Source organism: Cyprinus carpio, unplaced genomic scaffold, assembly GCF_018340385.1.
Source record: "Cyprinus carpio isolate SPL01 unplaced genomic scaffold, ASM1834038v1 S000006795, whole genome shotgun sequence".
In the NCBI taxonomy this organism is placed as follows: domain Eukaryota; kingdom Metazoa; phylum Chordata; class Actinopteri; order Cypriniformes; family Cyprinidae; genus Cyprinus; species Cyprinus carpio.
In genome coordinates, this window is record NW_024879381.1 from 2,003,368 (window position 1) to 2,019,735 (window position 16,368).

Here is a 16,368-nt window from a genome sequence, read left to right on the forward strand (position 1 = left end):
TTAAACTCATTCTTTCCTAACTTTCTATCTTCCTGCAACTTGTGTGAATGTGTGAGTGTGTGTGCTTATGTGTTAGATTAGTTTATATGTCTTAGATTTATCTAATAAAGCCTTATTCATATTGAAAAGAGAAGTATCTTGTGTTTTGTGCTCACAAGTTAATGTCTTAAACTGCCGATCTTGTTACTGTGCTAATTAATAGTGTTTTCACTGTACTTTGGATATTAATATCCAGCGCAGATTTGATGTTAAACGGCTCGTTCAGTGATCAGCCGTGAAACAGTGATTCTGTTCAAATTCCCTTTAAAATCTTAAATGATTCCCTTTGAGCTAAATGAATAATGTTTCCCTTACATGGGGGTTTGGTGCCTTGCTCAAGGGCACCTCAGTCGTGGTATTGAAGGTGGAGAGAGCGCTGTACATTCACTCCCCCCACATACAATTCCTGCTGGCCTGAGACTCAAACTCACAACCTTTGGATTACGAGTCCAAATTTCTAACCATTAGGACACAACTTCCCCTCTTTGCTTTCTATAGTCGCCATTATATGTGCAATTTTGTATTAAAGCCCTGCACAGGACTGTTTTCTCAAACCCGCTCCCAATTTCTGACCGTCACCGCGTGCTCCTGCAAACATTCTAATGTTCAATATAATTTCCGCGCATCAGGGAGCCGCCAGAGTATTTAAATCACTTTGGATGCAGCTCCAGTTGCCAAATCTGCGTTTTTTCGGCAGGTTGATTTTCTCCCGTGGGTTGAAGGTTTAAAATATTGCATAAATTACATTTGATTGAAATACATTCTACCTATGATAAAACTGTGGAGTTTTGTGAAGGATGACCACTGTTAGGAAGCCTTTTAGCTGTGTTTAAAATCAATCTGCAAAACGGTGACGGTAAAATAGGCCCTATGGTATTTTAGTTATGGAAATGTTTTGAGTATCAATATTTGGGGGCTACATTAACCCCCCTCAAACACAACAACACAATCCATCCACACTGTTCACTCTGGCACCATAAAATAGTCTCAGTTTTATCAAGTTTGGCTTTATTGTGTATTTGTACATAGATCTGTATAAGCACTGGATGAACATAATCTTTCACATAAATGGCATCCCAAAAACCCTTACAATTACACTAAAACACCAATTTCAAGCAAGTGAAAGATTTTGCAATATGTTGATTTATTTTATATTTAACTGGAAAAAGTCATGAATGGTTTGTAATTTGAACATTTCAGACTATGGCATTTACAATTTTCCTTTTGTTCTGGTAGTCAAGCATGAGACAAAAAAGCAAGATTTATGTCAAAATATATCATAAAACAAACAAATGAAAACTGATTAGCATGTCATGCAAAGCCCAAGTTTATATTGTTACAACGATTATGAACTGTTGTTTCTCTTCATTTTTGTTTTATGCTGATCCTGAGAGTGATTCACTTTATATTTACTGAAACCTATAAAAACAGAAAGAATCACAGTAAAAACAATAAACAACAAGAGAAAAGCAATGAATAAATAATAGTTTTAATAATAATAAGTTACCCTGCACTTACTGTATGTTCTTCTTCACTACACTTACAATAGGGAAATCAAAATTCTGTTTTCCTTTCAACAGTAATTATACTTAAATTAAAAAAACAGAAACTTTCTCAGCTACAGTGTGTAGAAACAAACAAATGGAAAGAAAAATCTCAACCTTGCTTTTTAAAAAAATACATTTAATATATTTTTAGCTCTTACTGTATGAGTTGAATGTAATACTTACACCTTTGATTTCGTTGTCTACAAATCTTGCAGCAAAAAACACAGTTACAGCCCAAACTACCAGACGAACACCAGCACCACATATCCCTGAAGGAGCACCTGACTGAGGTGGAGCTGTATTGATAAAGAGAGACAGTCATTAATGAGAATGTGTCTGATCTATAACAAACACCATAAACATCAGCACTATAAAAATATAACAAAAAAGGCATAGCTAGCACAGAGTTCAAAGTTAACCAAGGCATTTATTTTTTAATTACAACATAAACAGAATTTCTGCAAAAAATATTTTATGTACTCACTCTTGACAATAACTCTGATGGTCCTCTGTAAGGTGTATGCACTGTTGCTCATGTGTAGATGATAATCTCCAGAGTCTGTGGTTTTGGAGTCACTGATCGTGAGATCTCCAGTTTCACGGTGAAGATGTAGTCTGCCACTGAATCTCAAATCATCTAAATCTCTAGGTCCAAACAGATTGGTACCTTTATTGACTTCTGCCACAATATTACCTTCAGTCTTCCACAGTATCAGATCATATCCCCGTATTTCAGTAACACCAGTATCTAGATTGACAGGATCTCTCTCCATCACTGATATTGTCTTCACACCAACTGTCACAGAAACAAACACATATGGAGAACATATAATTAAAAATATGAATAGTTCTTTTTTAGAGATAAGAAAAGAACAGACGGTCTCTCTGGAGAAAAAAAAATAACCCTGACAGTCTATTTTCAGACTCTAATAATTGATGTGTGGTAGAGGTGAAATGCAAAAACAAACATCATTTTATAATTTTACCAAATTACATTTTTAAATAAACAAAAAATAAAAAAAAATAAAAATGAATAAATAAATCATGTGACTATTTTCTATGAATGCACTGGTTTAAATTTGATTATTGCCATCGGCTGTAATATAGTCTCAACCTCAGCCTGCACGTCCATGGATTAACCATCTGATGCACATTGCACACACAATTTTGAATGCATTTTCTTGATTGAGAAAGCTCTAATATGATTGGCTGGTTTTATTTGCCTGGAAACAAAGTTGTTTTTACAAGGCACAGGGCTGATACATCTAGTGCTGTTGAGAAGGAAATAATCACAGGATTTGCAAGGTTAGTGTCACATCTTTTAAATAGTTTTGTTTGAGATGGCTTTTCAGTCAAATCCACTCATGTGTGGTAATACATCCCGAGGACTTTATCTGGAAGTATGTTGCAAAATCAAACAGATCACAACACAAATGTTCTCTGTTAAACCCAAAGTTTATGACAGCTCATAGCACAAGTTATCATGGCAATGGACACCTGCATCATCTGCTATCTCTAAGACATCAGACCTCATCCTGTCAGATGATATATAGACGTTTTAAAAAAAAATATCTTTAAGATGTTTATGATTTCAAAATATGATAGAATTTAGAGAATTGTCGTGGTTTGGTGAACAAGGGAACAAATGTGAACGAAGATGAAGATGAAATACAAAGTCCTTAATAATCCACAGAGAGAAGGCATGAACACACGTACACATAGACGTAAACTCAATACTAGACAACCAAAGACTGAACACAATACAACTTATAAGGGGAACGTTAATGAGGATAATAAATGACACACCTGAACGTAATTACATAATCAAGGGAAGACAGAAACTAGGTCATACTGAGAACCTGGGGAATGAAAACAGTTCTAGGGTGTGACAGATCACCCCCCTCCTGGAAGAGAAGGAAGGAGACAGAGGGATGGCCACGGGCTGGCAGGAAAACAGTACAGGTGGAGGTTTGGGCAAAGAACGGAGTCCCGGGAGGAGGATGACCAACAGAGTCCATGGTGGTGATGATCGAGGGAACCGGAGCAGGAGGAGGAGCCAGGTGAGACCCAAGCCACAGCCATGATAGCAGCCCAAGGTGGAGCCGATGGAGGGAGGAGCAATGGTGGAGGAAGGGCTGACAACTCCAGGGGTCCGACTGATGGCGGCGGAGCAGGTGGAGGAGGAGCCAGAGGCTGAGATGGAGAACCGATGAACCAGTGTGACACCGAGGATCTGGAGGGCCAAGGCGGAGCAGATGGCATTGGTGACTGAGGCGAAGGCAGGGATCTGGAAGGCCATGGTGGAGCCGGAGCGACAGAGGACTGAGGTAGGAGCCATGGTGGAGCCACTGGGTCAAAGGGCCAAGGCGGTGTCCGGGACTCAGAGGCTGGAGCCAGAGACAAGGGATTCTCCAGCCACAATGCTGATAGAGAATGGCAGACCCACGGCGAATCCAGCACACAGATGGTGGGCTGAGGGTGAACAGAGGGGCTGACAGATGACAGCAGTGTAGACAAGAGAGCGAGGGTGGGAAATCCAGACTGCCATACGGTTCCAGGCAGACATGTAGCTCAGGGTTGACAGAGAGTTAATTTAAAGACTGGAGAAGAGGGGGCATGTCTGCATATATTTCAACATTATGGGCTCAGGCTTGGGCTCCGTGCAGTGGGGAGATGGTGGGCTGGGTTCTGGGTCTGGAGTGGTACTGGTGAGCTGCTCCTCAGTGAGGCAGATGGTGAATGGTGATTTGTTGCTCACCAGTACCCACTCCACAAAAGCGGCGAATGAGTCCCGAGGTCCACCTTCGGACAGCCGCGCTCTGCTGTCCGGTTTGCTGGAGTGGTTGGTGATCTCCGTGAAGATTGCCGTGTGGACCTCAAGGGGCATCTCTCCCTGCTCCAGCAGTAGGAGGAGGAAATCTGGGTGATGTCCATGTTTAATGAGGGGAAGTATATCCTTTAAATAATCCATGAGTGAAGAAAAATAAAAACTGGGAAAAACGGAAAAAAACGGAGATGAGGGGCACCACAACTTTAACTTTTGGGTCTGGTATTCTGTCACGGTTTGGTGCACGAGGAAATGAACAAGAATGAAGATGAAGTTGAAATAGTCTTTAATAATCCACAGAGAGGGTAATCCACAGAGAGAAGGCATAAACACACGTACACATAGACATAAACGCAATACCGGAAAACCAAAGACTGAACAGAATACAACTTATAAGGGGAACGTTAATGAGGATAATGAATGACACGCCTGAACATAATGACATAATCAAGGGAAGACAGAAACTAGGTCATACTGATCACATGGGGAATGAAAACATTTCTAGGGTGTGACAAAAATCTACTCACCACCAACAGCAATATAGTATTTTCTGTGCAAGACCATGCTGATGGCGTTGATCTCCACTGTATAAACTCCAGTCTGATTGGTTCGGATGATGCCGATGACGAGGTCTCGGGTCTGATCTTTCAGATGAATGTTTCTCCATTTTGCATCATCAGGGCCATTTAAGTGAGCAATAGGAATGACTTGATCTTCATACTTCCACACAATCTGATCAGATCCCTGTACTGTAACATGATTTTGTAGTGTTAAAGATTCTACATTATTTTATGATATTTATTCCACAACATCTGTCTCAACAACAAACACATGTGGAGAGCAAACAGAAGACGTTTAAAACAAAGATTGAGCTTACAATGCTGTAATTTCCACACAATCACACTTTGAATGAGGAGTTCAAATCAGTAAATTCTTAGACTGAAAAGTTTAATAGACTTTCCTCCCATGAAGTTATTTTTCTGTTTTAAAAATACATTGAAACTTCAAATGCATTTCAGATTCAGCTCTTCAGATACACACTCAATTTTCTAAACAACTGAAGTTGGTTTGGAACGATGTTGTGTAAAAGATGTAGAAATAAATTTGTATTAAGTTATAAAATAAATCTTACATATCTTATTTTTAATGTATTTCTAGTGTCACACTTAAATCTAACACACCAATCTACCTTTCAAATGGATTTCAGTATAGCCTCACATATGATTGTTAATTTGCCACAAAAAAGGCTTTTGATTTTTTAGAGAATGAACAAATCTCCCTAAACGTATAGTCTCATGTGGTTAAAGAAAAAGGGGAAATAATTACAATAAGAATTAAAGAATTGAAAAAAAAAAAAAAATCATTTTGTTTGTATCATTTGGAAACATCTGATTTGGACATCAACAACTTTTTTTTTTAAAGTTTATATAAAAAGAGCAAACCTAATAATAATAGCTTAACCCATAATGTTAAAACTTGTAACCAGTCCACAGCATCTAGACTATCCTCAGGTGACTGACATGAGTTACTCACCATGAACAGTAACTTGAAATGTCTTCAGTTTTGCATCTGTGCTTTTGATGTCTACACTATAACGTCCAATGTGTTCAGTTCTGATGTTTGTGATGGTCAGAGATCCAGTCTGTTTGTCCAGCTTCAGTCTTTCTTTGAATAACGCACCGGGGCCATCATATGTAGAGGGATTTCCATCTGCTTCATTCATTCTAGCAATGATTTCATCACCAAACTTCCATATTATCTTACTATTCCTCGGTACTTCAGTAATATCAGTATGTAGAGTGACTGAATCTCCCACCATCACTGATACTGACACTTCATCTGCATCAACACAAAAAACACACCTGAAGAACAAACAGAAACAGTTTTTACTTTTATTGTGTATGCGATTAATCGCAATTAATAATTTGACCGCAGTTTGTTGCATTGTGTCTCTTGAAAATTAAGCCTAATATGACTTGTAATTTCTACAAGGCATGCAAATCATAAAATTTATGTGGCTGTTGTATACATATAGATATACAATAACAAAAATTTGTAACATTTACACAGCTTAAAAGCTTATTATAAAAAATCCAGTCTTAAACTTTAAGATGTTTTTTTTTTTTCAGTTATGTATTCTGATTTTTATTCTGAGGAATAGAAAAAGTATCTGGGTTTAGCCTATGCTAAAAGATAAATGAATGACTGAACAGAACTTAGCTGACCAGGGTGGATGTGTCACATGGACACACTATAAAAAATGGCACAATTCATGCATTTTATCTGCTGTTTAATGTAAAATACTTCCTATTTATTTAACTTTTTGAATAAACATTGGGGGTTTGAGGTGGCGTAACTATTCTGAACAAGCAGGCTAAAACTTGCAAAAACAAGTAAAACCCACCCAATAGGTTGGCCTAATGTTACAAAGACAGGTTGCAACATGGTCATAATTATGAGCTTGATGGTATGGCAAAAAAAGGCAAGATTTTTATTAGACCTAGCCGCACCCTGAATGAGAGCGCCTGTAAAACCGGACTAAAGTCCAATAGATAGACTGACGGACTGACTGAGACAGTGACTTATTTCTGTTTTTTTCTGTTCTGTTTTAAAGCACTGCATGTGTTCGCATTGCAGCCAACTTTCAAGTAAAATAGTAACGCTCAGAATATTACAGGCCGTCAGCGCCCTCTACTGTTCACTCATTTACAAACAACTTACCCTCAAAATCCCCTTACAAAGTTGCTGTTGTCTGTTATTATACACAGTGTGATTTATCATAACTTCTATTTTTAGAAGAAATTATTCCGTTTGGTTAAAAAAATATATATTTAAAAAATACGAAGATAACTGTCTGTTTCCCATTTATATTGAAAAAGAAAATGTTATATTAATAAAAAAGTAGTATTACTCACCATTCACGAGTAATAAAACCCCCAAAAAGAAAATATTTTTCCTCATGTTGATCTCGCTTCTGACCGAGTCTAAACTACAACAGCACTGATCAGGGGCGCATTAACGCATGGACTTTAAAGGGCTGAAGCCCAGGGGCCTACACTTGGGAGGGGCCTACTGGCTGTTGGGAAATTATATTTTTTGAATAATTATTTGTATATATGGGAATTGCAGTAGTGACAACAGCATTCTGTAAACAATCTTACACACTTATTTTCAGCGGCGCCCTGCTTGTAGTATTTGTAGTGAATGGTTCAGTTTAGGTTTCCCCCACATAGTTTTTATATAGTTGGTATGTTCCACCGATATACTGTGATCGGAATGCACAATGCGCACGGTAAAGAAGCCATAGAATGAGCGCTAATTCTGTGTGCATGTCTCTACCACGCAGTGGAAAAGCGCAGAGCCGAGCCGAGTCATACCACGCAATGGATAAGCGCCATATGTTAACGTGCTAGTGTCCTGCATTCCAGCCCGGGCCTGATGGGCACCGACTTTTTTACGCCCCTGGGGCCAGGCTTCAAGCCAGTTTTCACTTCATAGTTCAGACGCGGGCCGTGCCTTGGGCCTGTTTAAGGCTTCTCATTATTTTTATATTTTAGACATCCATCAGTTAGTGATGAAAAAAATTGCCATGCTGGTGGAACAACACGAGACCGTGCTGCCGCGACTGTCAAGAGCGGCTTGACGGAATTTTGTGTCCCACAGCAGCAGTATGGTGCATGCCACCAGCGTAGCTGAAGAGTTCTGCACTCAAATGCACGCAATATGCTTAAGCTTGCTGCAAAGCATCGGCAAAAATAATTACCATAAATGTGTCAGGGGGAAACAGTAAGGAGATATTTGAATTATTTACTAATAATAGTGTTTTCTGAGTCTGTGTCGCATGGATGAAGTTGCAGATCCTGACTCCATCTCCTCATAAGACGCGCCTTTAGAAAGAAGTGCATCTTTACAGATTATGATTATAATAAAATAGTTTTTGTTTTTGATTTGTTTTATTTCATTAAGTAGTAATTTAAAGCTTTCTATAGATATTTTTATCATGTCTATGAAGCATTTGTTCGCTGAGTTTTGGTTAATTTTTGTGAAGTGCCCCTGTTGCGACGGCAGAAAGCGCATCATGTTTGTTTTCTTTATTTTATAAAAGCACAGCCCTTTGTGATATTGTGATTGCACACAAATACAAGCAGACCCTTTACATTTATGAATGATGGCATTTACTCTTACCTTTATGAGCCAAAATAATGGTGTATCCAATGAAAAAAATATGCAAGTGATCGCGCTGGCGCCTCCATGTCCCGCAAAGAGTGATTTAGCTTGCACTCTCCATACAAACTATTGGATATATTTTATTTTAGGAAAGTCGTGATGATTTGAGAAGGCTACATTTATTAAACATAGGCTGTGATCAGCTCACTGTCTTCTGTCGCTTGGTAGTTACTTTAAAAAACAAAAAATTGTATTTAATGAACAAAAATTGCTCCAAAAGTTTTTCTAAATTAACTTAATAAAAAAAATTAAAACAAAATATAATCACTTTGCAATAACATACAAAATGTAACTATTTTAGTAGCTGAAACAGTAGTATGAGCTGTTTTGGGATGGGGTTGGGACGGGGTGGGGGGTTATGGGGGTTGGGGGGTGGGACGGGCTTGGGTAGGTAATTCTGATTGTAGGACACGGACCAGGCTCTATAATGTGCAGCTTAACAAGTAACACAACACCGCTGTGTGAAAGGAACTGGACCACTTTCTGTAACGTATGACGTTGGCTAAATCGAACCTTGTCTACAAATTTGATCATATTATAAAATGTTTGTTTATTCGAGGTTTGCGATCTTGACAAGATGGGCGGGCAAGTGCTGGTGTGGGCAGGCAGACACTTGTGTGTGTGCGGGATGTGGGAGAATAAAATGATTCACGAGATTCCCGCAAAATAGAAATATATAAACAAAATTTCTAAAACAAATACGTTGTTATTCATCTATTGCAAAAAAGCAACATTAACTAATTTAAAATATAAACAATAAACAGGTGCAAGTGTTGGCACCCCACAAGGGTGTGTTCTCAGTCCCATCCTATACACACTGTTCACATATTATGTGTGTTTTGTCTCACAAGGGGAAAATATTATTGTGGTTTGCTGATGACACCGCAGCGATTGGACGGATCCTGGTGGGGATGAAACAGCCTACAGGAGGCAGGGTGGCCAGTCTTGTGACATGGTGTGAGGACAAACAATCTTACCCTCAACACGGACAAGGCAAAGTAGATGATAGTGGACTTGAGGAAAAAAAAGAAAGGAAAACTGTTCCAGTGACAGCTCTTTACCCCAAAAGGTAGGATTTTGGCCCCTTTTATTTGGAAAGTAGCCTATACATCAAAAAACAATTTCTGAAACCGCAGACAACCCTTTATATCATTCATATGCCATCACATAAAAAATTCTAAATCCTTCACTCCAACTCAAAATTTTCTAGTAATGGGTCAAAATTGGCCTAATTAAATTTATAAAATTAAATTCACATTAATTCACTTTGGCCAATTGAAACATTTAGATGTGATCACTAATTCACACAAATTCAGTTAGGCAAACTGAAAAATTTAGATGTGATTAGTCAATAGAAAAATTTTAGTTGGAGAAGTCTGAATTTTCTTTTTTACAGTATTGGTCTGGGGCTGTGGAAAATAAAAAAGGTTGTCTCTTGCACTGCACCTTTAGTTCCCTTTCCCTTTTCTTAATTTTCCCCAATATCTCTGCCCCTCCCCCCACACCAATCCTGCATTTATTTATTCCTTCCTTAATTTTCCCCAATACCTCTGCCCATCCCCCCACCAATCAAAATAACTGCTTTCAATTGGACAATATTTTAAAATGTAATTTATTTCTGTTCAAAAAGCTGAATTTTCAGCATCATTACGCCAGTCTTCAGTGTGACATGATCCTTCAGAAATCATTATAATATGCTGATTTGCTGTTTTAAGAATGTTTGTTGTTTGTTTTTGTTTTTGCTGTTCTTCTGAACTTTCTATACAACAAAGAAACCTGGAAAAAAAATCTAATCTGTTTTCAACATAATAATAATCATGTTTTTTTGAGCAGCCAAAATCAACGTATAAGAATGATTTCTGAAGGATCATGTGACACTGAAGACTGGGTCAAGTTCAAGCTCCAAACCGGTGTGCAACTTTTTGCTATGGTTTTCCGGTTTGAACGACATGTTTCCTGGAAATGGTATGTGTGCAACGGGGTTTGAGATCCATGTTCACCCGATACACCCTGTTCTGATGACGCAAGAGTTGCAACTACCGCAGCTGAGAAGGCCATTATTTGTGTTCTTTTGAAGAATTTTCGGAGCTGATGAAATCGTTATAAATACATGTGCAATACTGCAAAATATGCTCGATGTTACATTGCCCTTGCCCTCCAGAATAAAAGAGAACATCCCAATGGAGTGAAGGGATTTGTGGACACTGTGGTTCCTAATATTGTGATCCAACATTTGCATTTTCAGGATGAAAGACAAACATTCAGGTGAAGGATAATCCACTTCTTTCCTCCGAGGCACTGTTGTATATGATATATATGACCTTATATTTTTATTGTGAGTATTGGGCTATCGGTAAGATGCATCACAGTTGTTGTGCTAAAAAATTAATATTTACCACTTATAAATAATCAGCGGGGTATAGAAAAGTTTATGAAAGTGTCACTCCACAGATACAATAGCAGAAATACATAAATATGTATAGATTTTTATGTTACATTAATCAGTTATTAAGCACACACTTCCTAAGGAGAAGGATAGGGACCAGAAGACATTGCAATACTGAATGATATTTAGACAGACAAGAAGTTCCAGATCTATACTTGTCCTCTTATTATTTTCAGTTATTTTTGCCTTTAATTCAAATATAAAGGTTGAAAACAATATACTTGCTCTTGTGAATTTATTTGATGTTAATTACATTGTGCAAGCTGTCTCTTACATACCATGTGGTTTATATACGTTGCTGCTGATTGGGCTGACATGTTTGACACACACCACCCAAACAAGGAAAATGCATCTCAAACCCCCACGGATACACCATTTCAGGAAAACATGTAGTCAAACCGGAAAACAATAGCAAAACGGTGCACACCGGTTTGAGCCTGAACTTGCCCCAAGAGTTAATGAAGTCGTCGGACACCAACACTTCCTGTTTGTACTTTACAGCTTTTAAAGTGGCGTTTTAAAGTGGATCACACTAGCTATAAGTTCATCAGGAGCACCATCATAGAGGTTTTATTTTAAAGCTTGAACTCAAGTTCAAATACAGTACAGCTTTGCTTATAGTTTAAGGATGGTTTTGGGCGAGGATTCTAAATTTTTTTGCTAATCGGGATTTACTATAATAGCAGACACTGCAGGCACAATTCGTTGTATTTTGCCTAAAGTAATACAATGGTTCCTAATATTAATGACCTTATTAATGTCCTCATTTAGGAATGACCTTATTAAATGGAATTGATAGAATCTGCATGTGCGGCACCCAGAGAGTCATCATTGTGCACCCCCCACAAAGTCCCATCCCCCCGCCCCCCTTTCGGACCAAGGGGGATGGTCGGACATCTTTTACTATTTAAATAGTAAAAGATGTCAAAATGTAATTGTTAAACAGTTAGACAGACACGTCATTCAGAGCTAATTTTCTGATTTATTTTATGTTTTTTTTTGTGATTTTTGTTTTTTTGTTTTTTGAATTTGATGGTTGAATGTTGTTTTTCATTTTTTTTGTCATTGGTACATTTCTGATTTATTGCAACTCTATTAAAATATTTTTGTAGAACAGTCTAAACCTGTATTCTTCATTATTATTAAATTCCATGATGTGTTTTGTTAGCATAGGCAAATTATGAGAATAACCCAGCAGGAACACAGAACCTAGAAAGAAACAAAAAATGCAAACATTAAATGGGAAAAAAAAATGACTATATCTTGGGTTTTCTCAACAACCCAGCCTGCTGGGTTAAAATGTGTAAACCAGTTCTGTCCAATATTTACCCAGCGCTGAGTTGCCAATTGGGTTATTTTTAACCCAGACATTTTTAGAGTGTACTAGTATAAAATATGTCAGTCACTTTAAATAGTTACTAAGCTTGGCGGAATAATGTCAACAAATGTCATTCCTCTGACTTCCCATTGGTTATCTAATGCTCTGTAACATACCCAGCATATTACACATTAAAGGCAGACTTTCAGGAAATGAAAGTGGTTTGTCTCTAGTAAAGAAACAACTGACAAAATATGTATTTGTGAAATCTCCTTCAAGGTGGCATATCCACTGTTCATTTTGAGGAAGATGGATGTTGTTTCCCATTTCACGCCATAGGTTTTACAAGTAAAGGTGAGTGTTTCTCTTTGTCATGTTTACTGTCATGTTATCTGTTCATTGTTGTGTAATATAGTGATGTAAAAGTTTAATTGTTGTCCATAGAAGAACTTTTACATTTCCAATTTAGTCAGTGATTGATTCATCTACAATTGTGAGCTATTGTTCACACTGTTAGTGGTGATGCTAGGAGTTTCCAATTTAGTCAGTGATTGATTCATCTACAATTGTGAGCTATTGTTCACACTGTTAGTGGTGATGCTAGGTATCATACACTCAAGTGTTAAACGGTCAGGATGTCCTACATATAACACATCTCCTAAACAGCTGTGTGCACCGTGCTGAAATCTGACTGTGCATAGATTCGGAAATCCCCATCAAAACTAAATACCATCTTGATGTAAAAAAGGTTTAAGGAGTAAAGTTTCAAGTCACGGTTGTGTTCAATTTAAGGCATCTTTACAGATAATAAATGTTCATTTACAGTCTTGGAAAAATGGTACAAAGCTGTCACTGAGGGTGGTATGCTTTCACAAGGTACATTTGGTACCTTATTACCCCCAAAGGTGACTATTTGTACTATATACCATACGGTAGTACCTTCTTGAAACGTTTGTCACACACTGTGATAGATTTTGTGCCATTTTTCTCGAGTGCACAGTATATAATAATTGAAGAATCAGGACTGATTTCAAATATAATTGCTTAAACAGTGAGAGTATTGCACTAAAGAGACTTAAGGATTTCAGCTGTTAAGCGGAGAGGCCTGTGGGAAGAAAGCTGTTCCTTGCCTTGTTATCCTAAATGTTCTAGTTAAAGAGGTTAAGCGCTGGGAGTGGATCTTGTGTGATTCTCTTAAACAAATATTCACGAATATCCCAGAAAAGAAGCTTTGGAATAAAAAAAAAGTAATATTTTGAGTTTATCAGTGGAGTAACAATTCGATAATCTGAGCGTCACAGCTTCAATGCCACTGAGACAAATAAAAGTGTTTTGTACTTTAGCAATGTTGTCCCCTCAGGGCAATAGGAGGCACAGAAATTAAGAATTCTATTGGGCCACATTCAAATATGAAGACTAGAGTGTAAAACATAGTACAGAATTTTCCCTTTGTTTATTTTGCCATTAGGAAGTGACAGCACATATGTGAAAATAAGGTGCAAAAAGTGTTGTACATAACATTTTTCTTACAACAGCTCACGTGAACTGAACATTTACATAAATAAAAACATTACAAACAATGTATAAGTAAAAACAAAGGTTCAAAATAATCAAGGAGGTGTAGACGGAGGCCCGACAGTTGGAGCTAATGCAGGTTACCTCTCCCAGATCTAAGAGACGCACTAGCAAACTGCTGCTAGGGGTACAGTCATTTATATTATCATAAGTGCGTAAGCCTCATTGCGGAGACCGGGCGAGGCAGGTGCGAGGACCCGGGAGGAGGGGTTGACAGAGGCTTACAGGCAGATCAAGCAAGCAGTAAATTTATTCAAGACAACTACGGAGAAGCTTCCAACATGGACATCAACTGAGTGGCTAACAGATTTAGAGAAAACAGTCTAATCTGAACGAAAATCTGCCCTTCAAATAGATAGCAGGCCACTAGGGGTCGGTCAAGGGCCCTGCGCTGAGAGCTTGTAACCTTGAGACCAGTGACGAGGCTGACTGAGGGAGGGTGTGGGAATGTGTGGTCAGTGGATGCAGGCTCTGTGATTTAATCATCAGGTGATTTGTGAGCGGAGGTGTAGGAGGTGGTTTGGCTGGGTGAGGCAGGTGATTCCAAGACATTACCTCCCCCATGGATCTCCCAACAATCTTCTCTGACTCGTAGATGTTTCATGAGACGGTTTGGGCGGAGGAGGGTACCTCATGCTGGGGAGGGAGAGAGAGAAGATTAGTGAAGGCGTTTGTTGCAGGGAAACTGGAAGAGGGGTGAGATCCGCTAATGGTCAGACAGGTGTAATGGTAAGCGCTGTGCTCGGGGAAGGGACCTATGACTGGGGATCAGGCTTCCTGTGGGAATCCGGATTTAAGTTCTGGTGGAAACCAGACACAGGCCCGGGATGATAGACGGGATTGTGGAATGGCGAGTGACTGCATGACCGTCGTCTCCGACTGCCCGCGGAGTGATATGATGGGTTTTTGTCTTTTAAAAAATAGTGTGGGACTTTGTTTCGGGAAACTGGCATTTCCGGGAAACCCAAAAAATTTTCCGGGGGTTTTTGGGGGAATTGGGCGTTTTAGGGTGTACCCAGCTTTTTGACAAAAAATAGGGGGTAGGAAACTGGATTAATCGTTTTGGGAGGGAGGGTTAGGTAAACTGGGGGAACCCCGGGGGTGGAAAACCTCCCTCCCCGGGATGAAAGGGGCCCTGCAAAAAAGTTCCCGGAAACGGTTTGAAAGGTGAGCTTTGTGTCTCAAATGGGGTTTCAATGGGGAATTTTATATTTTAGACCCCTGCTTTAGGACGTATCCTTTTGGGGTTGGTCAAAGGGGAAAAAGTTTTATTTTATCCCGGGCAAGGACCCCAAAAAAAAGGGGGCGGGAAAGATCCGCGGCCTCCCCCGGTTAGAAATGGCTTTTCCGGGTCCCGAATTTTGTAGGACCCCCCCGGGGGGGGCCCCCCTAAAATGTGCCCCTTTTCAGGGGTTGAGGCCCAAATCCGAATTGGGGGGGGGGGGTTTTTTACATTTTTCCGGTTTTTAAAATTTGGGGTGTGGGCAGGGGTTGGGAGTACCCGGGTGACATGGTCACGGTTTTCTTCTGGATTTGGTGAGTATATGAGTAAATCATCTATGTAGATGAGGACGAACCGGTTGAGCATATCTCTGAAGACCTCATTCATAAAGTTTTGGAAGATGGAAGGTGAGTTGGAAAGCCCATAGGGCATCACCTGGTATCATAGTGCCCGGGTGGGCGCCACAAAAGCGGTCTTACATTCATCACCCCTGGGATGCGGATAAGGTTGTGGGGTGCTCCTTAGATCAAGCTTGCTGAAGATGCGGGCACCGCAGAGCTCCTCCAAGGCGCCTGTAACCGGGAGAAAGGGGATAGGCGAACTTTACCGTCTGGTCATGAGTGCACGGTAATCGATGCAGGGCTTCAGACCCCCATCTTTCTTGGCTATGAAGAAGAAGCTTGATGCGCGGGGAGGTGGATGGACGGATGAACCCCTGTTGTAAGGCTTCTTGAACGTACTCCTCCATAGTGGCTCTTCTGGGATCGACAGTGGGTAGAATGCCCTTTGGGTAGTTTGGCCCCAGGCAGCAGGTCAACGGCGCAGTCCCATGGCCGGTGAGGTGGAAGGTGAGTGGCTGCGACCTTGCTGAACATGTCCTGGAATGCCTGATACTCGGGAGGAATAGGAGTGACATGCGGGGGAGTCTGGACTTTCCACGGAGGTGAAGCAGATGGAGAGGTTGGTCTGGACGGAGATCGGACAGGCAGATCCGTTAGACATCCTCCTCACACTCCAGACTCCACTTGAGAATTTCCATGGATCTCCAGACGATGGTGGGTTGATGTTTGGAGAGCCAGGGGCGTCCCAGACAGTAGAGACAGAGGCCATGGGTGAGTCAATGGGACTATTCCATGGAGGATAGATGGTAATTATCCGTGATCATGG